Source organism: Puma concolor, chromosome D1 (assembly GCF_028749965.1).
Source record: "Puma concolor isolate L17-30 chromosome D1, mPumCon1.1.hap2, whole genome shotgun sequence".
NCBI classification, from domain to species: Eukaryota; Metazoa; Chordata; class Mammalia; order Carnivora; family Felidae; genus Puma; species Puma concolor.
In genome coordinates, this window is record NC_141676.1 from 27,775,232 (window position 1) to 27,797,437 (window position 22,206).

General features: G+C 43.9%; 2 long non-coding RNA genes across 3 annotated transcripts; one reads left to right on the forward strand and one right to left on the reverse strand.

Moving 5' to 3' along the window:
- Positions 1-1,119: 1,119 nt before the first annotated feature.
- LOC112865552 (uncharacterized) lies at positions 1,120-10,491 on the reverse strand. 2 transcript variants are annotated; one of them, XR_015240920.1, is made up of 3 exons: positions 10,356-10,491; positions 1,704-2,018; positions 1,120-1,362 (listed from the first exon to the last, which is right to left on the reverse strand). It is a non-coding gene; the product is annotated as an uncharacterized LOC112865552 (long non-coding RNA). The 2 variants fall into 2 exon arrangements; XR_015240921.1 differs by having other exon boundaries at positions 1,704-1,975; positions 10,356-10,485.
- On the forward strand, positions 8,180-10,996 carry LOC147576561 (uncharacterized). The gene is made up of 2 exons (XR_015240924.1): positions 8,180-8,783; positions 10,500-10,996. It is a non-coding gene; the product is annotated as an uncharacterized LOC147576561 (long non-coding RNA).
- Positions 10,997-22,206: the final 11,210 nt, after the last annotated feature.

Here is a 22,206-nt window from a genome sequence, read left to right on the forward strand (position 1 = left end):
GGTCCTGGGGGTTTATTTATTCAGATTTCTAAATATGTACAAGTCAATCTAAAATTCTGAGGGACGTAGCTTGAGGCTGAGATCGTGCTTCTGCTATACATCTCACTCTGTTTCAGTACAAATGAGGAGAAACGACTGAGAGTCTTTTAAAACGTGGAGGATGGGGTAGAGAAGGAGCTTGATTTAAGTAACATTTCAATCAGATAAATTGAGTTAGTTATTTAAAGATGTAACTTGAAAGTATATTTAAAAACATGAATTCGAATAGCTACATACTTATTGCACGTGTACCATTGGCTAGAGGCTTTGTAAGTGAAACAAAACACAACAGCAGTTATTGTTGTAAGAGCTTTGTGTTCCTGCTGTGCAAAGGGATTCCGGTTCTGAGACTGAACCAGGTCTTTGGATGCAATACGGTTACAAAAGTACTTCTTTACTCACAACCCTGAAAGCTAAGCATTAAGGTTCCTACCTTTTGCAGATGAAGAGACCAACGTTTAGAAAGGTTGGTTACGCGGTCCAACTGAGTAATAAAGCGAGAATGTGACTCTGGGGCTATCCAGCTCCCAAACTCCAAAATTCATGCTGGAGCCACTCCACATGAGTTGTACAAGTAGGGTGCAGTGATTATGGGTGTGAACCATGGTGTCAAGGGGACTTGGATTTCAATTCTGCTCCATCATTTACTAGCTGTATCTTCTTGGCTGGTTACTTAATATCTAAGAGCCTGTGTTTCCTCATCTGTAAAACGGGGTAACAATAGCCCCTCCTTCAAAGGTTGCTCTGAAAATGATGTGAGATGTATAGCACAGACCTGGCAAATGGAAGGGGACCCAATAAATGTTAGTGCATATATACATATATACATATATGCACTATCCTATGAGGGGTACTTTGACATCTGTCTGAACCAGTTTCACTTCCAGCATCAGAAACATATATCCTGCCTTGGAAATGTCTCGCATAATAGATTGTGTCTGCTCAACTTGCTGTGCACAGTGCTTCGAACACCAGGCATCTAGGAAGTACTCTGGGTGATGATATTACCCAACTGCATGAGTGGGTTTGATAGCTTTTCCAAAGGGCTGGTATTTCAGTTGTGCAACTGTAACTGCTTCATGGCAGTAGAAAAGATTTATTTTGGGGGACCCCAATCAACCCTTAGCCCCATTCCTCAAACTCCAGCTATATCACAAGATGTCAAAGCCGTGCGGTATTAATGTTTGGTCAAAGGTGCTAGTGGCATTTTGCAGATGTAATGAAGAACGCACGTTGTCCAAGATCGCTTCATGATGCCTTCTGCCCTGAGCCTTGTTTGCCCTTTAAGGCCCAGCTGGCGGGGAAATTCAGCTGCTAGCTCACCTGGAAGTCAACCCAAAGACAAAAGAACTGGTTTATTCAACTTTGCAGGAGCCTGGGACCTCAGGCTGGGCTAAAAGATGCCACCCAGTGAGGGAAAGGATCTAGTAATCATCTCTGTCCAGAGCCAAGTCTCACAGAGGAAAAGATCTCCCATAATTAAAAAAAAAAAAAAAAACCAGAGTGATTTTCCAATGTGGATGGTGGCCTGATTGAGAAGAAGGCAACAGGAGTGGGAATGGGGAACAGAGAAAAAGGAGGGGTTTTCTATCAGAGGGCTACTGTTGTCCTTGAGGTAAGCAGTTAAATCACATAAAACTGGTTTGCAGGACCAGATTTCTTACCTGAAGGCGAAGAATTGTGCACTTGCTTCAAACCGGTCTGTTCTTACCAGCTCGTTTTCACTTGTGCTAGAGAAACTGAGTCAGCCTGACATATTTTCCATAGAGCAAGAGCCATATCTTCAGGGAAGTTTCTGTGTCTGGCGGCTCAAAGTGGGCCAGTTTTCCTCTGAATCTTGGTGACACGGGGACCTGGACGGCCCTGGTTCAAAATAGTGGTCCAGCGTGTACTTGCTTGGTACCTTGGGCAAATTACCTGCCCTCAATTTCCTCATCTGTAAAATGGAATTAATGAAAGAAACGACTTTGCAAATGCACCTGTGATGGACAAAAAAAAGAGAGTATTTTAACCCCCAATTGATGATAGACACTTCTGCCTTTTAAGGAAGGTAGGCATACTTCATACCAGTGAGGAAATAGAATTTTCCTTTGGGCCTCTTCCCAGAGAGGGAAAAGAGAGAGAGAAGAGAGACAGAGACAGAGAGAGAGAAAGAGTACTAGCATGCAGCTGGGTAGAAAGCTTGTTTAAAGGAGCATGTTAACTGCGGTAGGATTGGAGCCGAACACGGCTCTAGTGGCTGGAGAGGGCTGAATGGCCTCACCCAGTAGTTGTCAGGGCTTCTAGTGGCCAGTGAAAGAGAAAGAAGAGAGAGGTGGCCCAAGCAATGCTGCAGAAGGCAGATCTTAAAAGTCTGGAGAGCCCAGCTGCTATTCAGTTTACATGTTTATATATATCAAAGGACTCAGAATAATTCTTGGCACCAGTGAGCATTTAATAAATGGCAGCTAGTAGCCGTGTGGCACAGTGACAGCACACAGCATCATTGCCTTCAAAGAGTCCCTCTCCCCGGAGGAAAAGCACCATCTCTCTTTTTCATGGCGTGTGTGTGTGTGTGTGTGTGTGTGTGTGTGTGTGTGTGTCTTGGGGGAGCAGGATAGACAGCAAAGAGGAAAGTAATGGGTTCAAATTCTGGTTCCACAGGGTTTGTTTCTTTCTTTAATTTTCCATTTTTAAATTGGGACAAAAAATAGCACCTCATCTCATACGATTCATGTGAAGTTTAAACAAGATAATCTAGATAATTCATATGCCAGGCACTTAGCCTTCAGAAAATGTTAGCTCTTGCTAGGATTCTATAATAATAGTCTTACAAAGATGGTGTACTATCCTAGAACATGTGCTTTGTTGTTTTTCTTTTAAAATTTATAAGTGGGGTGCCTGGGTGGCTCAGTCAGTTAAGCATCCGACTCTTGATTTCTGCTCAGGTTATGATCTCATGGTTTGTGGATTCAAGCCCCACTGTCAGCAACAGAGCCTGCTTGGGATTCTCTCTCTTCCTCTCCCTCTCTCTGCCCTTCCCTCACATGCTCTCTCTCTCTCTCTCTCTCAAAAATAAACTTAAAAAAATAAAATACACATGCATATTCAATACAAAAAAAAACTTGAAAAACATGTAAAGAACACAGAAAAACAATGGGCACTCCAGCATAAAGATCACCGGGGTTAACATTTTGGTTTATGTCTTTTCAGTTTTTTTCCTCTCAAGTGTATGGACATCTTTGTTCTGTCTTTTCAAAATGGGATACTGTTCTTTAGTCTGCTTTTTTTTTAAACCTAGCAATAGACTGTGAACTTTTCCCCGTGGATGAGTTGCTTCTTAAAATAGATGTTCCAGTGGAAGCAGCCATACCCAGGGCCAGCAGACTCATTACTATTCTTTTTCTTTTCTTTTCTTTTCTTTTTTACAGACTGGGGGGCTGGGGGTAAGTCTTATGGCCATCCAAATCTGGGAAACACTGCACACACATTTCCTTATTGGAAAATTAACAGTGCCTATTAGCATGTTAAAGGCTCTAGGAAACCCTTCCATGAGAGAACCTGCCTGACTTGGATTAGATCAGTGTTTCCAAAACTGATTTAGCACAGTGGAGGCTCTATTCTCATAACTCCCGCTGATATCTCGGGAATCATTTGGGGGAACACTCCTGCAGGTGAAGATTCCTTAAAAGTAGAGAGCAGATCTTGTTTGTCTTGTCTCCACACGGCCTTACAGATGGATTTTTTTTTTTTTTTAAGAAATTATGGAAAATGGGATTGGCCTGATGAATCCACTTTCTAACCAACACGCGTGTGAACCAGGGGCCAGGGTTAGAGACTGGGGCTGTGCTCTGAAGTGTCTCTCCGTGTAAAGCTAATTGGCCCCTTTGGGGATGAACCTGTGAACTTGGCTTCGTTAGCACCAGCACGGAACAGCGGAGTTAGTTTATCTGGCGCCATGAAATGGTATTCTTCCCCAGATTCTCATGCTGTCCTCCAGGTGGCGATGTGGGTTTGTCATCCTGAGAGCCTGACGCCTGGGCCAAGCAAAGCTTAAAATTGAGGGGGGTGCAGGTGTGGATGAGGAAGGAAGCTGGGAGGGAGTGATTATGGAAAACCAGAAGATACACTGTCACGCGTGCGGCTGGCATGACGCTGAGGCACAGCCTCATACTCTGGGAATAGGACTCAGGTTTTAAAGAATACTGATGAACCAGTGAGCCAATAAATATCACTAGTGTTTACTGAGCACCAACTGGGAGGGGTAATATGCCAGATAATTTCCCTCTTTTGATTTCTTCTGATCGTCCTCCCAACACACCTATGGGGTAGGTCCTTCAGCTGGCCATAGAAGTCCTGGAAGTCCAACCCGGGTCCTGTATCTGAGGGCTCCGCTAGACCAAAACAACAAGATGTTGACCAAAGATGAATAAATGTGAAATGTTTGTCTATCTATCCTTCTATCCAGCTACCTATCTATTTATCGACCTGTCTTTCATTTCATTTGTACAGGGTGGGCCTAATAGCACTGTGTGGTTGGAAAGAATATTCTGATAAGTCCTTCTGAGAGGGTTCTGGGAGAGAGGATTTTTCTGGTTTCGTTACATTTCCTATGATCTTTATTCTCTCTTGCAGACTGCTCCTCCATCTGGTGGCTCAGCTGGCCACCCCTTAATTCCACTGTGCCCACGGGGGCTGTGCAGAGGGCCACGAGAAATGTCCAAAGGGCACCTAGCCCTGACGTGGAGGGCAACGGAAGACCAAAGGATGTGTAGGAGTTAGCTATGCAACTGTCACAGATGGCTATTCCAGCCAGAACGACACATGCTAAGGCTTGAGGTCAGCAAGAGCATGGTACATTAGGGGACTGAAAATAGTTCAGTGTGGCTGGCCCATGGGGTAAGGGTGTGTGATGCCAGGTGTGGGTAAGGGGGGAGAGTGAGGAAAGGCTGAAGAGGTACATGGAGTCAAGATAGTGAAGGGCCTTGTAAGTCGGGTTGAGGTGCTTGAACTTGATCCTGAGCGCCACCAGGATTCCCTGAAGGTTTTAAGGCATGTGATGAAATGGACAGGTTTGCATTTTAGAAAGAGCACCCCAGCAATGGAGAAGGGATGAGGAGGGAGGGGTGTGTGCGTGTGTCTGCACACACTCCAGCACCCATTTCTGGGGCAGGGGGACCACAGGACAAAGGTTGGGAGGGTGTTGCAATACCTCCTGCAAGAGGTGAGGGGGCACTGGCCCAAGGAAGCCGCAGCACTGTCCGTGGAGACGGCTGTCAGCAAATTTGAGAAGAATTAACAGCCTCCGACTACTGACTGGGAGCTGAGGGTGACATTTTGAGGTTCTCTGGTTATTAGTGACAGCATATACTAATATTTTCTATAAATATTAGTATAAATAGAAATATTTTTGTCAAAACCAGGTGGCAAAATGCTCCATACGGGGTGCCTGACCCATCTGTCTTCTCCTTCTAGCAGTGCCCCCCCAATTTCTTTCTCTCCCTTTTTTTTTTTATCTTTTAAAAATCTCTCCTCATATAATGTGCAATAAAGATCATGGGTGTCTGAAAAACAAATAAACCAGTGAAGAAATGGGCAGAAGACATGAAAAGACATTTTTCCAAAAAGACATCCAGATGGCCAACCGACACATGAAAAGATGCTCAACATCGCTCATCATCAGGGAAATACAAATCAAAACCACATTGAGATATGACCTCACATCAGTCAGAGTGGCTAAAATTAACAACTCAGGAAACAACAGATGTTGGTGAGGATGGAGAGAAAGGGGAACCCTCTTGCACTGTTGGTGGAAATGCAAACTGCTGCAGCCACTCTGGAAAACAGCGTGGAGGTTCCTCAAAAAATTAAAAATAGAATTACCCTACAACCCAGCAATTGTACTACTAGGAATTTATCCCAAGGATACAGGAGAGCTGATTCAAAGGGGTACATGCACCCCAATGTTTATAGCAGTGCTATCAATAATGGCCAAATTATGGAAAGAGCCCAAATGTCCAACAACTGATGAATGGATAAAGATCACTACTCAGTGATGAAAAAGAGTGAAATCTTGCCATGTGCAACAACGTGGATGGAACTGGAGGGTATTATGCTAAGTGAACTAGAGAAACCTAACATATGAGCATATGGGAAGGGAAGGAAAAATGAGACACAAACAGAGAGGGAGGCAAACCATAAGAGACTCAAACTGAGTCTCAGAACAAACAGAGGGTTGATGGGGGTGGGGGTTGGGGGGGTGGGAAAAATGGGTGATGGGCATTGAGGAGGGCGCATGTTGGGGTGAGCACTGGGTGTTGTACGTAAGTGATGAATCATGGGGAGCTACTCCTGAAGCCAAGACTACACTGTATGTTAGCTAACTTGACAATAATAAATAAGTACTGCCATGGAAAAACAAAAAACAAACAAAAAAAGAGCATGGGTGTCAGAGTCAGGCTGATGTGAGTCACAGCGCTAATGATTATTAAGGTATTTATTTGAACTTCATTGAGCCTCATTTATCCAATTATAAATGGGGATAACTGTACCTACTTCATAGGACTGGGATTATGATTTAGTGCAGGTTTTCCTTTTCGGACCCAAACCCAAATCTCTCTCGGATGGGTGGTAAATGGCCCCACCCTACGACCCATTCACCCAAACCAAAACCCGTGCTTCCTCCTTTCCTTTACTCCCCACCCAGGTGATTCACTGTCACCTCTTGCCTTGACGTCTCTACTAGCTTTTTAACTGGTCACCTGGTTCCACATCACTTCTTGAAGGATCCTTCCTGTTTTCTCCATCAAGCAGCCAGCCAGGTTGATCTTTTTGGTCGATGTTGTTTGTTTGTTATAGCAACTTTATTGAGATATAAGTCACATACCATAAAATTCACCCATCTAAAGTGTACAATTCAGTGGGTTTCAGTATATTCAAAACTTTGTGCAACCATCACCGCCATCCAGGTTGAGAGCATTTTAATCATCCTGAAAAGAAACTCTGTCTCCATCAGCAGTCTCTCTCTATTCCCTGACAACCACTAATCTACTTTTTGTCTCTATGGATTTGCCTATTCCAGACATTTGGTATAAATGGGATCCAACAATATACAGTCTTTTGTTTCTGGCCTCTTAGCATATTTTCAAGGTTCATCCGTGTTGTAGCATGTATCCGTTTTATTCCTTCTCACGGCAGAATACCATTATACTGAATGGATCTATCACATTTTGCTTATCCATTCATCAGCGGATGGATATTTGAGTTGTTTCTACTCTTTGGCTATCATGCAAAATGCTCCTGGGAACATTTGTGTACATTTTTGTGTTTACTTGTGTTTCTAATTTTCTTGGGTGTGTACCTAGGGCTGGAATCACTCAGTCACGTGGTAACTCTGTTTAACATTTTTTGAGAGGCTGCCAAACTGTTTTCCAAAGCGGTTGCAGCATTTTATAATCCGACCAGCGACATTCGAGGGTGCCAATTTCTCCACATTTTTGTCAACATTTGTCACTGTCTGCTTTTTTGAACGTCGCCAGCCCTGGTGGGTGTAAAACTGGTATCTCACTGTGGTTTTGATTTGCATTTCCCTACGGACCCGTGATGTTGAGCATCTTTTCACGTATCTATGGGCCATGTGTATATCTTCTTTGGAAAAATGTGTATTCAAATCCTTTGCCCTTCCCCTTTCAACTTTTCTTTACTGTGGTAAAATATGCATAACATACATCAGAGTTACTATTTTAACTCTTACAGTTCTGGCAGAATTAAGTACAATTCACGCTGTTGTGCAACCATCATTGTGACCCATCCCTAGAACTTTTTCATTTTCCCGAACTGAAACTCTACCCCGTTACTTTCTCCTTTCAGTCCCTGGCAACAACTATTCTCCTTTCTCTTTTGTTATTGCCGTTCTTGTTCTTGTTTTTAGTTTTGTTTTTAAAATAGCCATCCTCCTGGGTGTGAGGTGATATGTCACTGTGATTTTGATTTGCATTTCCCTCGTGCTTAGTGATGTAGAGCATCTTTTCATGTGCTTATTGGCCACCTGTATATCTTCTTCAGAGAAATTTCTTTTGCCGTTTTTTTTTTTTATTGGATTTTTGGTCCTTTCAATATTGAGTTGTAAGAGGTTTTTTTTTTTAACTTACACGATCTGCAAACATTATCTTCCATTCTGTGAGCTGCATTTTCACTTTCATGATGGTGTGCTCTGAAATCGAAGTTTTTATATCTGAGAACTCCAATTTATCTGTTTACTTTGCTTCCTTATGCTTGGGTGTCATAGCTAAGAAACCATTGCTTAATCCAACGTCAGAAAGATTTACTCTCAGGTTTTCTTCTAAATGTTTTATAATTTTAGCTCTTACATTTAGGTCCATGACCCATTTTGAGTTGATTATTGTATATGGTGTGAGGCAGAGCCAGGGTGATGTTTCAAAAACAAACCAGACTCAGTGACTCCGCTTCTTAAAATTTTCTACTGGCTTCCGGCTGCTCTTAGAACACAATCCTAGTTCCTCGCCCCAAGGTTTTCAGCCTCATCTCAGTGCCCACGCACCCCCTCCCAACCCCCCCAGGCCTAGCTTGCTGGAGCCATGGCTGCCTTCTCACAGTTCCTAATCCGTAAACTCATTCTGACTGGTGTTTTTGCAACGCTGTTCCCTACGCCGGAAACAGAATTTCTAGTGGCTACTGCCCTTCTTTCGATCTCAGTGTAAAAGTGCCTTCTTCAGTTAAGACCTTGGCTGACCACTCTACATGAGGTATGTTCTTCCCCCAACTCCTTATTCCTATTTTTGTTTCATTCGCAGTAATTAACAAGGGCTATATTCGCTTTAGTTGCTTACTTGCCATTGCCCCTCCCCATCACTGAAATCCCAGGGGGGCCAGGACCACGTCAGTCTTATTCACCTCTGTCCCCAGCACCCAGTACAGTGCCTGACACATAACAGGTGCTCCGTAAATGTTTGCTTTAAGACATAAAGAAAAAGTAGGCGTTAGAAATGTGTCTTCCATTCCCAGCTTCCCTTCCACTTTCGCCAATTCTATTACCTCCCTCTTGTATCAGCTTTTGCCTGGATTTTCTTCTATTTCCTGTTTTCATGGAAGATGACTTTATGGAACAGAGCATCTGTTTTTTTGCTTTTTTTTCTTCTCTTACTGCTCTTCCTCTTCTTACTGTTTTTAGCATATAAGAACCAGTGCTGAGATACAGCTTTCTAGCTCACAACTTGTTGTTTTTCTTTTCTGAAACTGTCTCAACAGCAACTCAATATTGAGCTCTCCTGGCCTTATGTTTTCATATGAATCAGGCTTTCCCCCTCAGTGAAGATGTGGGATCTGTAAGAATAGGATTTCTTTTCTAGCTCAGAGAGTGGTTTGTTGAATCTGGGCAAGTAAATCTCAGTGAACACTAAGGAGAGGATCAGTGGCACTTTTAAAACCCAATAACACTCATGTATGCTGTGATTAAAATATCAAAAAACTCCAGGGGCGCCTGGGTGGCTCAATCGGTTAAGCGTCCGACTTCGGCTCAGGTCATGATCTCATGGTTTGTGAGTTTGAGCCCTGCATCGGGCTCTGTGCTAACAGCTCAGAGCGTGGAGCCTGCTTCGGATTCTGTGTCTCCCTCTCTCTCTGCTCCTCCCCTGCTCATGCTCTGTCTCTGTCTCAAAAATAAATAAAAAACATTAAAAAAACTAAAATATAAAAAAACTCCAAATCATGGATGGAGCTAGAGCGTATTCTGCAAGGCGAAATAAATCAATCGGAGAAAGACCAATAGCATATGATTTCACTCCTATGTGGAATTAAAAAAAAAAAAAGCCAGATGAACATAGAAGAAGGGGAAAAGAGAGAGAGGAAAGCAAACCATAAGAGACTTAACTATAGAGAACAAACTGAGGGTTGATGGAGGGAGGTGGGTGGGGGATGGGCTCCATGGCTGATGGGCGTTAAGGAGGGCACTTGGGCAGAGCCCTGGGTGTTGATGAAAGTGGTGAATCACTAAATTCTACACCTGAAACCAACTTTGCCATGCATGTTAACTGGAATTCAAACAAAAACCTGAATTTTTTAAAAATGTCCAAATCAGTGGATTCTGAAACTGTTACAATCCTACCACATAATTTAATTAACCAAGCACCTTTTGTGTAGAAATTCTATGAGAAGTAATAACATCATATATGTTGTCAAAAATCCTGCAGACTAATTTCTTATAGATGACTCCCCGTTTAAATAGAGGAACTGAGATCCTTTGTTTGGTGACATATCTCTGCACACATTTCTGCTTCATATCAATTCAGCAGGATTATAATCATAAAAAAGGAACATACCTTCGTCTTAATGTTAAGCTCTGCTCCCCCTGCTGATAGAAATTCTTTTGATGAAGGCTGTAGCCAGAAACATGGTTAAAGACCATTTCACCTGAAAGCCTCACATTCTGGATTTTTGTTTGCCATCTTGTTTATCATTTACAGATATCCAAACACCTAAGAAGTGAGCCCAAGAGATGATTGAAACTTTTGATCCGGGAAATAACTCACACATTTGTTTTGCTTTGCTCTAATCTTCAGAGGTGTGTATCATGTTGCCAAGTCCCAGGTTTTTAAAAAAACAGATTTTCCTTTGGGCTTCCCCCCTCCCACCTTTCATCGCGGTCATATTTTCTCCTATCTCTCATCTTCTAAAAAAAAGTAGGTGTAACAGTCTAATCAGCCTTTACCAACTTTTCTGCAAGAACAAGGCAGAAAATACGAAGATATACATCAAGAATTGTTATTATTGTTTATGTAGTAGTGATATATGACTCCACTGGGCTTTGTGTTTTACATGGCCACTTTGAAAACACAGGATGCTGTTCAGGCACAAGCGATTTGTTTCTGAGTCCTGTGCTTGGATATTTCTAATAAATATATTCTGCCTCTGATTTTATGATATCAACAAGATACCCATGCAATAAAATATTTTCAGATTCCTGGTATTGTCTATGTTGTCAAACAAAGATAGCGTCCCTAAACTTCAAGAACAATAGGTAGAGAAAACATTAGGAATAAGTAAATAAATATGTGTAAATCATCATCATGACAATGATAGTTTTTTCCACGGGACACCGTCTGTAAGTGTGTGAATCAGTGCTTTCAGCCATGTTACTTCTGGATAGAGAAATCAGAGGTGATTTTCATTTTCTTTTCCTCTATTTGCCTTTATCTATATTACTTTTTTTTCTAACGGCCATTGTAGATTATTTCTGAAATAAAAAGATCCCTTTCAAAGAATAGTATGTAAGAAGAATTGGTAAAACTAAGTATAAAAATAGAGCGAATAACATTTTTGAATGGAAAATGGCTCAGAAACATGGCTTCTGAGAAGTGAAAATCTGATTTATCGTCTATTAATTTTCGAGTTCAGATTGTGCACTTTTCCTTTAGCTTTGATGAAAACACTGGCTACCTTTTGTCTCCCCACATCCCTGGATCAAGCAGGCCAGGAGAAGCAAACAGCAGACCCTTCTATTTCCCAGTGGGAAAATAGGCTTCTCACTTGATTCCCAACTGGCTCCCACTCCAGTCCTATTCCTACCTGACTCCTGATTCCTGCCTTTTTCTTCTATCTAAAGCCATGTGATTCCCACAGGACACCCTAAAGACTTGGCCTGAACTCAAACCTCCAGTTCTGAAGCCCACAAACCCATTTATTAGCCACGCCCTTCCCCCACCTACTCCCCCCACTCCCTTGGCTCAAGATGGTCAAGGAAGAGAAGATGGAAAGCTTTCTCTTTATTTTTTATTTGTTTGCCTTCTCTTTATTTTAATAACCCCACCATCTCATCTCTAAATGCCTCATCTTTCCATCTTATTTGGGGACAGAACTTAAGGTGAAATGGCAGAGAAGGCTGGACGAAAAGATACAATGGTGTGGTATTTAGAGCAGTGGCTGGAATGTCTCCAAGATCCATCCATTGTGTATGACGAGTCTCTGTCCTGACTAGTCAGTACTCAAGCATTATCAATTGTTAACTATTTTAGTACCATTCTCAGAGTGAAGTTATAGTGTTGTAAATGAATAGTAGTTACAAGAGACCTGAACTTGAGTATGCCTTAGGGCCAGCGATTTACCTTCTCCAAGCCTTGGTTTACACATTGGGAAAACAGGGATGCTGATAATTGCCTTGTCTGCTTCAGAGAGTTACTGTACGATCACGATATCATAGAGGATGCAGAAATTCTCTGTACATTGTGAGAGACTGTGCATGGGCGAGGAATGATGATAAAAATGATCAGTTATAGTGTTAACAATGTTGGTGGTGAAGGTCAAGGTGACGGTGATAATAAAGAAGAAAAAGAAGAAAAACTTAGACATGCCAAGGACTATCCCTTTCTGGTTCAGTAGTCTACCAACATTGCTCCCTGGCTCACAATTCGTAGGAACTGTTAGACAGAAGCAGATAAACTGGCGACATCAACCTCCTCTGGTTTATGCCATTGTAGCTCCCAGATTGTTTCCTGGCCTGGTGCTGATATGCGTTTCCCTTTGTCTGTGGGCATTTGTTCCACAATTTCACATCCTGGCTGAGAAACTCTTCTATCTTGTAATTCCCAACACCAGGGATAGCTCTTGATGTCCATTTAATGATCTGCTTAGGATCTGGAGCCAGCAAAATGGAAATGTGGGATTATCCCGGTGGGTTCCTGTACTCCTACACGGCATAGCGCTTGCTGGATTCTCCCCATGCCCTCTTCTGATACATGCCCCACGATCCCACTCTGCAAGGGTCTTGGGTGAGCTGTTGGTTGTGGCCAGGTGGAATTAGTAATTCTGCCTCCTCTCTCTCTCCCCCGTTCTTTCTTGTTCTTGCCCACCACCCTGACCCACCTTTATGAAGACTCTGGGTCTGTGCTGAGTCATATAAGGTGCTCTTGGCCAACCTTGACAAGAACCCCCCACCCCACCCCCTGCCACCCTCGGAGAAAGGCACCAAAGAGCTCTATGGAGTCTGTTCCAGCAAGGGCAGTGTGTGCTCACAGAATAAATGGCTCCTATCATTCATTCGGAGCAATGCCTGGGTGGCGGGGAGGTTTCAGTCCTGTGGCTTTGAGGGAAAAACATACTCTGGAAAGGTTTCTCCTTGCCTTTGTTAATTATGAAATAAAAATACTTCCTGCAGCGGAAACTTTGGGGGAGGGCGTGGCTGTCCCTTCACATTGTAAATTGGCCTCAGGGATCTTCTCTTCCTCTTTTCCCTTTGGGATCAGGTACTTAAAAGTTACACAGCGTAAGGCAATAGGGGGACGATATGAACATCCAAGCTTTAAACACTACCACAACCCTTTCATATACAGAGAGAGAACAGGGCCTTGGGTGTAGGGTCATTTTGCAGTGGGAGGGGGTCATTTTGCAGTGGCCTTGCAGTCACAAAAGGCCTCAAATTCCACTTTATACATCACCTCTAAATGAGATTTGGCATAAAGTCACAAAAATGTACTGGCAGAAGTCAACCATTAAAACATCACAATTTCCATTTGCCCCAGTTCTGGCATTTCTTAATATACAAGGAGCCTCTCTTGACCTCAGAGAGATCCTGGATACAACCACGAAGGAAGCAGACTGATTGTCAGCAGCCGCTAGTTTGGGCTTTCACTTACTGGAGGAATTATTCTTCCGATTGTTTTATTTGACTGTCTCGACAGTTCTGTGAAGTTGGTACTGTCATCAGCCCCATTTCACAGATGGGGAAGCTGAGGCCTTGTTCAAGTCCACAGCCAGAAACTATTAGATCTGGGGTACAAATCCAAGCTGGTCTAACATCCGAGCTATTATCAATGGTAACGCAGCCCATGATTTCATCGCTAACCCCGCACTTTTTCATCCGCCATGTATGCCTGGGAGCATCTGCCTGGTGCTGCCTGCTTCACCCCGGACCCCTCCCAGGCATGGTCCTGCAGGATCTGTCAGGAGGGGCTTAGGTTTAGGCCTGGATTAAAATCCTCTCAAGTTCCCTTCTGAGAGAGGGTTAGACAGCAGCAGATGCCTTGATTGCCCCAGGTGACATCATGTTTAAGTTAGTCTCACCTCCCTGAGCTCATTTCTTTGTCCTGGTCACCTCTGCTTCCATCAAAAATAACAGGTTGCTGATAAACTAGCTCTCAGCCCTCCGCTCAGACAGTGGACTCTGAATCTCTGCTCAGAGCAGGCCTCTCAAGTTCAAAAGAGCCCTCGTGCTCTGTATTTTGACAGGTTGAGAAATCCAATCCATTTATTTTGAAAACCCATTAAGCCCAGCCAATATGGGATATTTAGAAAGGCCAGAATTTTGCTTCTGGTCAGAAGGTCAGTGCTGTCATAAAGTAACAGCTAAAGGAAGTGAAACAAAACATATTTTATTGTGGAGCTGTAATTCCCAAACATTCTTTTAAAATGTACTTTCAGTTAAAATAAGACAAAACAAAAACACAGCACATTGAATTGCCGGAAATTGCCACCACTATAAACTCTCTTTGTCAGAGTACATATTCAATTAAAAAAAAAAAACTTTAACATTTATTTATTTTTGAGAGACAGAGAGAGATAGAGTGTGAGTGGGGGAGGGGCAGAGAGAGAGAGGGAGACACAGAATCTGAAGCAGGCTCCAGGCTCTGAGCTGTCAGCACAGAGCCCGACGCAGGGCTCGAACTCACAGACCATGAGATCATGACTTGAGCTGAAGTTGGACGCTTAACTGAGCCACCCACAGGCTCCCCGAGTACATATTCAATTTTGCACACCGAGTTCTCAGACTAGTGACAGGCATATAGTAAATGCTTATTAAGTTTTCAATGAATGAACCCCAAAATGGTTTACTTGGCTATTTAACATTTTTTTCTAGGTATTAGTTTCTCTTGGTCACAATGGCTGTTAAATCACACTCAAGAAAAGAGTATCTGATGTTGGTTCTCTGGGGTTTTGGAAAGTGAGTTTCAGAATAGATAAGTTTGACTCTTCTTGGCATCTTGAATTATATTGTTTATGATACAGATAACAGAGTCTTATGTTCAGATTCTCCAAAGATGACCCATTTGATCCTTTCAAGCTTATGAAAGAGGAATGGGAGATATTATTTCCATGTTACCCCCTTGGAAGGGTGCATAAGCACAGACCGTTACCTGGAAGCAAATAACCTTACTATTAAGTGATCCTGAACACAAACGATGATTGGAAGATGGTGTAAAACATTCTTGTGTTTTCCTGCCGAGTCACCTTATAGTCTACATACTGTTCTCCCCTGTCGCGTATCTGGGCGGCCCTCTTTCTGGATCTCCCCTCCCTTTTCTGTTACTTCACACAATCTGTTCCATCCATCTTCTCTGCCCCATTTCTCCCAGTGCCATCCTGGAGGATCACCAGAAGACTCTCAACTTTCTAAGCCATCGATCCTGCCCTGGCCGCCGTGGGGTATGGCAGGCCCTAATCCTGCATCCAGAAATTTGGTTGGTAGTTAAAGAGAGCAAACCTATAACCTGGGACCAGAGCTGACTCTTAGAGTTGACCCAATAAATAGGGTTTCTCTTCTCTGCCTAAGCTGGGGAACCAACTGAGAAGTTAAGACCGAAGAGAGGCTGGTGGAGGTCATGTACCACCTTACTGAGAAAGTGGATGTTGGAGAAGACGGTTTATAGCAGTAGGAGGCCCGGAGTTGAAGACTCAGCCATGCTAGACCCAGGCAGGCTGCCCTTCATCAGGGAGGAATGCAGTGGGTTAGTAGCTCCCAAAAGAACGGGAGAGGAAGGTGCTGGGTTATGGACCCCCAGCATCTTCCTCTAAACCCATCAGGTAACTTACTTTTTCCCTCCGGGGTGGGGGGTGGGAGGGAGGGAGTGGGGGGTAGGGAATGAGTGAAGAGTGGGAGAGGCCAGGTATTATTCCCAAAGACGTCTCTTCTCGTGAAGAATCATCAAGAGGGGAAGTATTTCCCCTCAACAAGGCATGTTTTATTGACCCACTCTGTTTTTAAAAAGTTGATGTAGTAGGCAATGCTTAAAAATAAGATTTGGCATAAAAAGCAGAAAGTGGAATGATTTCTCAGCACAGAGCCTGTGTTCCCGCATGGCAACAACAGCTCCGAGCTGGGTCACGTCTGCCCCTTTAGGCAGGTCCGTGTGCTGTATTCAGCTCCCTAAGCACCCCCCAGGCCTTGCTGTGTACATATTGCTCTCTCTGATTTTGCTCATTTGTATGACCAGGTTGGTCCTTCTGGATATTTTCGTTTGTGGTTCTGTTTTGCCTGTGTAAGTTTAGGGTGGGGCATCCACAGGACTAACAAACCTGTCTCTTACTAAGGTTGCCGGCCGCTGTGATCATTGTCTCATTTTGATAAGTTATTAGCTCAAAGTCTCAACCTTTTTTGTCTCACTAAAGACCTCTTCCATACTAGAGGCTTTGCACTGGAGAAGAGAAAGGAGGTGTATTGCAGAATGAAAACCCCCGTGTGGTCCTTTGATGTCCACACCACTGCACTGCACTTGTGGTCATTTCTGCTTTACTGGGCATGCCTGGTCCAGAGGAGCAACAGAAGGCAAGGTTCTGAAATATACTTTGCCTCCTGAGGGCAGAAGCCCAGCCCGAACAGGTTCACAGCTGCTTTTCAGCACCAGCGATGGGTGAAGAGGTGCGCTGATGACCCTGTTGTTAATAGCCTACCAGAAACTCTTCTGTCTCGCCCAGAGGTGCAAAGGAGTTAATTCAGGGAACAGCAGGGCAGAGTTAAGCAAGCCAGACCTCATGCACACATTCTTCCTCCCACCCCACCTACCCGTCTGTAGGATGTAGCCATCCTTTCCTTAAACACTTGGCATAAACCAGAGGGAAGGATGGTTGCTATGACCAATGGATGGATGGATGGATGGATGGACCAATGGACTGATGATTTCATCTCAGGGAGTTTTGCAAGCCTCTTCCATGCGTTTGTAGCAGAAGACATTTTGAATTGTTTTTAGACTCTTTTAACACCCGAGGGTCAAATATCAAGGCTGGAAAAGCAGAGATACTCTATCTCCAGTCAGAAGGAAGTATGGTAGAGATTAAAGAGCACAGGTGTTGGAGTCATTTATTTTGCTCCTTATAGACATCTCTGAGCCTCAATTTCTTCATGTATAAAATGATAATAACAGTACCTTTCTCAAAGATGGTTGCTATTAGAATTAAGTGATTTTTGGAAAACACCAATAACTCAGTGCCTGGCAGATAGGAAGCACTTGGGATATAATAACTCTAATTTGATTGAGAAAATTCTGGTGTTTTTTTTTTTTTTAATGTTTATTCACTTTTGAGAAAGAGAGGGAGACAGAGTGCAAGTGGGGGAGGGGCAGAGAGAGAAGGAAACACAGAATCTGAAGCAGGCTTCAGGCTCCGAGCTGTCGACACGGGGCTCGAACTCATAGACCATGAAATCACGACCTGAGCCAAAGTTGGACGCTTAGCCAACTGAGCCACCCAGGTGCCCCGAGAGAATTCTGTTTTATGTTGAGCGCTTACTCCAGGCTTAGCTCTACCTATCACAGGAATTAGGTGGGTACTAACAGAATTTGGGGGTGACAGGTGTCTGCAGAGTATGGTGGTGAGATAAAGTACAAGGACATACTGATGTACCTGTAAGTGAGCACTCTCTCACTCTCCTCTACATTCTGGTGGGCGGTTAGAAGGGGAGAATATGCTCCTCTGGCTGGAACTGTTGAGAAGGGGTTGAGTGTAGGTGGAAGGAAAAAGAAGTTGGGTGGAATCCCAGGTGAGGGAAGCCACTCCCTAAGGGAACAAAGCAAGTGTAATTGTGCTGTTTGCTGGCCCCAGGAAGGAAGCACATGGATAGAACTGGAGTTCTGGTCAATTTCCTTTCAACCCAGATTCAGGGAGTGTCTCTTAAGAAGCAGGAGTTGCAGGGGTGCCTGGGTGGCGCAGTCGGTTAAGCGTCCAACTTCAGCCAGGTCACGATCTCGCGGTCCGGGAGTTCGAGCCCCGCGTCGGGCTCTGGGCTGATGGCTCAGAGCCTGGAGCCTGTTTCTGATTCTGTGTCTCCCTCTCTCTCTGCCCCTCCCCCGTTCATGCTCTGTCTCTCTCTGTCCCAAAAATAAATAAACGTTGAAAAAAAAAAAAAAACTTAAAAAAAAAAAAAAAAAGAAGCAGGAGTTGCCTTCAATTGAGTCTTGTTGCCTGCTGGTTATTTTACCTGGCCTTAGTCACTGACTCAAAACTGAGCCTCAGTTTTTCATCCATGAAACAAGATGCGTTCTGTTAAGTCTCGTTCGGTTTTGTGACGGTAACGAGATTGCCAACCAGGAAGGCCTTTGTAAATGGGAAACGACTGCACAAACATAAGGGCCGAGTGTTGCTGGCCCTTTCACTTGACAGCCACAGTTTAACACACTAAGCAAATCATTCCCTCGCTTACAACTCCCCAGTGCTTCCCCTTTGCACTGAAAATCCAAGCCTCTCACCAAGGCCCAGCGGACTTTATATAGCCTAGCCCAAGGCATCCACTCTCCTTTGTTCCACCAAAGGCTAAGCCATTCCTACCTCAGTGCCTTTGCACTTTGGGTTATGTCTGCCTGGAACTCATGGGCGGCTCCCTGTTTTCATTCAGGTCTCATCTCACAGTCATCTTCTCAGAGGCCACCCTAGGTCACCCAGTCCAAGGTGCGTCCACCCCACCCTACCCCCAGTCTCCAGCCACTCTCTCTCATCTGTTTGGCTGCCCTTGTGTCGTTCATCACTATCTAAATGTACCTTGATCATTTATCATTTACTTGTTTGTTGGCTGTTTGTTGGCTCCTCTAACCCTCTCTCCCTCCCCCATAAAATTCCTTCCAAAAGGATTTGGTGTGTGTTGTTTACAGCTCCCCCAGTGCCTTCAATAGTGCCTGACTTCAAGAGAGGCTCAAGAGAAATTTATTGGCAAAGTTTAACCACAGTGCCCCAAACACCCACCACTTTTCAGCAAAAGCCAAACAAGTTCCATTCGTGGGAGAAATATTTATAATTCACCACAGACTTCTAAACGAGGAGGATTCTGAAACGTAGTGCATTCGGTTAACGCCTGCCACCTCCATGATTTAAAAATCACAAATGCTGAGCATATTACCAAGAAGGCAGACAACAAGTTTGGTCTTCCACTGCGCTACAAGTCCAGGTAAAATACATCAAGCTCACAGTTGTGAGGTCTGACCAGGATGGAGCAAGGGACATTCCCGAGGAAACTGGTGGGTGGCAAGTGAGAGTCCTAAGGCAGCAAAGCCAAGGGGGGCCAGGGAGGCCTTTGCTGGAATCGGCAGGCAGTGGCTGGTTGTGGGGCAATTGGTGCCTGTCTGTCCCTGCCCACAGAGCTGTCTGTCCAAGGGAGGTGTTGGCAGATCTGTGATGCCCCCTGGTGTTCTGCAAACTGCTGCTGCTGCTCAATGAACCAGTCAGCCATTGAGTGCCTCCTACACAAGGCAGCGTTTGCAAATTAAGCATCTGAAGGAAGGAACTCAAGGAGTTGTCTTGACTGAGTCTTTCACATCCAGCCCACTCAGCCCATCTCTTTAACCTTAACTCTCCCCTTGTTCACTTTGTTACAGCTGCACTGACCTTCTTGCCTTTCCTCCAACCCACCAAGCCAGTACCTACGTCAGGGCCTTTGTACTAGCTGTTCCTCTACCTGGAACACTCTCCTATCAGACCTTTGCCTGGCTGGCTACCCGACTTAATTCATTTTTCTGTTCTAACGTGGCCTCTTGAAAGGACTTCTCTAGCCACCCCATCTAAACAGAGCACCTGCCCTCAAGTGCTTTACCTTCACTTATTTTTCTTTAAATAGAGCTGGTGGTTTATTGTATCTATTTGTTTATTTGCTTACTGGCTATCTCCAATCCACCAACCACTCCTTACCTCTGCTAGTCTAGTGTAAGTTTCTGGAGAGCAGCCTTGTTTGTTTTGCTTAAAGCTGTATCCCCCTTAGAACCATGCTTAACTTAAAATATCAATGAGAGGGGTGCCTGGGTGCCTCAGTTAGTCGGGCGTCCAGCTCTTGATTTTGGCTCAGGTCATGATCTCATAGTTCGTGGGTTCGAGCCCGAGTCAGGCTGTGTGGTGACAGCACGGAGCCTGCTTGAGATTCTCCCTCTCCCTCTCTCTCTCCCTCTCCACTGCTCACGTACACTCATTCTCTCTCTCTCAACATAAATAAATAAACTTAAAAAAATAGCAATGATAATAATCGATTCAATTGAATAAATATGACTCAGTTGAATTTACTGAATAAACAAGTAGATGGATGAATGAATGAGTGAAAGAAATAAGGTTCGGGTTCAAGTTGGACTGGGTTATAGAGAGCACTGAATACCAGAGGCGAGTACAAATGAGCAGGGGGCCCAGTGTGGGGAGGGATAATGACTGTAGGAATCGAAGCAGGGAAGTCTTGAGATAAAGAGGAGCATTTTAAGAGCTTTGTAGGATCCAGGCATATCCATCCTACACTAAACATACATACTTTTGTGATAGAAGAAGCAGATGAGGTTTTGATAATTGTCACTTCTGAAATTATTTGGTTACAAGTACAGTTGTTAAACTAAACAAGGAGGCTATTAGACCGACTTGTTCTAATGCTTTAGCCACTCATGTAAGCAAACCAGAACCTAAGCCTGTAAATGCCTCAACATGACAAAGGTGAAATCCAAGGACAACCAATCAAAGCAGCCAACCAACCAGCCTTTCCCAATAAGGCACCCACTTAAGCTATGGTCAGTCAAATAATTTCCTTGCTTTGCCTCCCACCTGCCCTGTGAAAGTCTTATCCCAAGCTCCTGTTGGAAGACCACTCCCAAGCACTTTGGGGGCTGTCTGCTGTGAATCAATTTTTGCTCAAACAAGCTAAAAATTTGTAATATGCCTCCGTTTCTCTTTTAACACCTTTCTTTTACAATTGGCTGTGATAATAATCACTATGCAAATTCAGAAATGTGTGCTAAGTTATAAAAAACTAACTTAAGCGTTATTTTCAATTGAGATGAAATTGTTACAGATACCAACACTTAACAAATTGACTTGATGAGCACTTACTAAGTGCAATTCTTCTTTTTCATATTTTGTTATACATTCTAACCTGGGACACTCCTCCCCCTCTTAAAAAGCTTACAGGCCCTGGGCCTCATGCCTAAAGCCACTGATGACTAAAAGGGCCTGGGCAGGGAGAAGAGCTGAGTTTTGGGGAAGATCTTGACTATATGCTGTTAGGAGAGTCAGCAGCCTGGGAAACCTCTCAGGCCCTATCACTCCTCCTCCCCCAGATGGAAGAAGTTGAGGATCTGGCAGCTGGGTATCAGCAGCAGGCGTGAGGAGAGGAGGGGGATCCAGAAAGAGTTCAAAGACAGGGGCTCTTCAGATCCAGGAGATAAAGGAGATCTAGGAAAGACACAAGGATGTTTGGTTTCAGGTCCCAGGGGTGTGAGGGTGGGGGTGGGGGGGGAGATTTGATGGGCTGAGTTTGGGAAATAGTACAGGGAAGGGTTAGGGTGTCATTTTCCTTATCCGCAAGGGGATGTATTAGAGTTCTCCAGAGAAATAGAATCAATAGAGTACATATATGTCCGTATGTATGTGCATGTACGTATAAATGTATGTATGTTTGTATATGTGGCCTCCTGTATATAGATAGATAGATAGGTGATAGATACGTATAGATAAAGGAGATTTATTATAAGGAATTGGCTTGTGTGATTATGGAGGCTGACAAATCCCAAGACGTGCATTCAGCAAGCTGGAGACCCGAGAGAGCTTATGGCGTAGCTCCAGCCCAAAGGCTGGAAAAATATCAGTCTCCCAGCTTGAAGGAAATCAGGCACGAGGAGCTCTTAGCTGCTAATGGCAAAGTCAATCTTTTTGTTCTAGTCAGGCCTTTGACTGATTAGGTGAGGCCCACCCACGTTCAGGAGCACAATGTGCTTTTACTCAGTCTACCAATTCAAATATTAATCTCATCCAAAACACCCTCACAGATAGACCCAGAATAATTTTTGACCAAATGTCTGGGCATCCTATGGCCCAGCAAAGCCGACACATAAATTAACCATCACAGTGGGGATAAGGTAGTATTACTATCACACAAACTTGTGAGGATAATTACAAGTAAACTACTTAGTGCATTGACTGGCACATACTGAGAGTTAAAACACAAATTTCTAG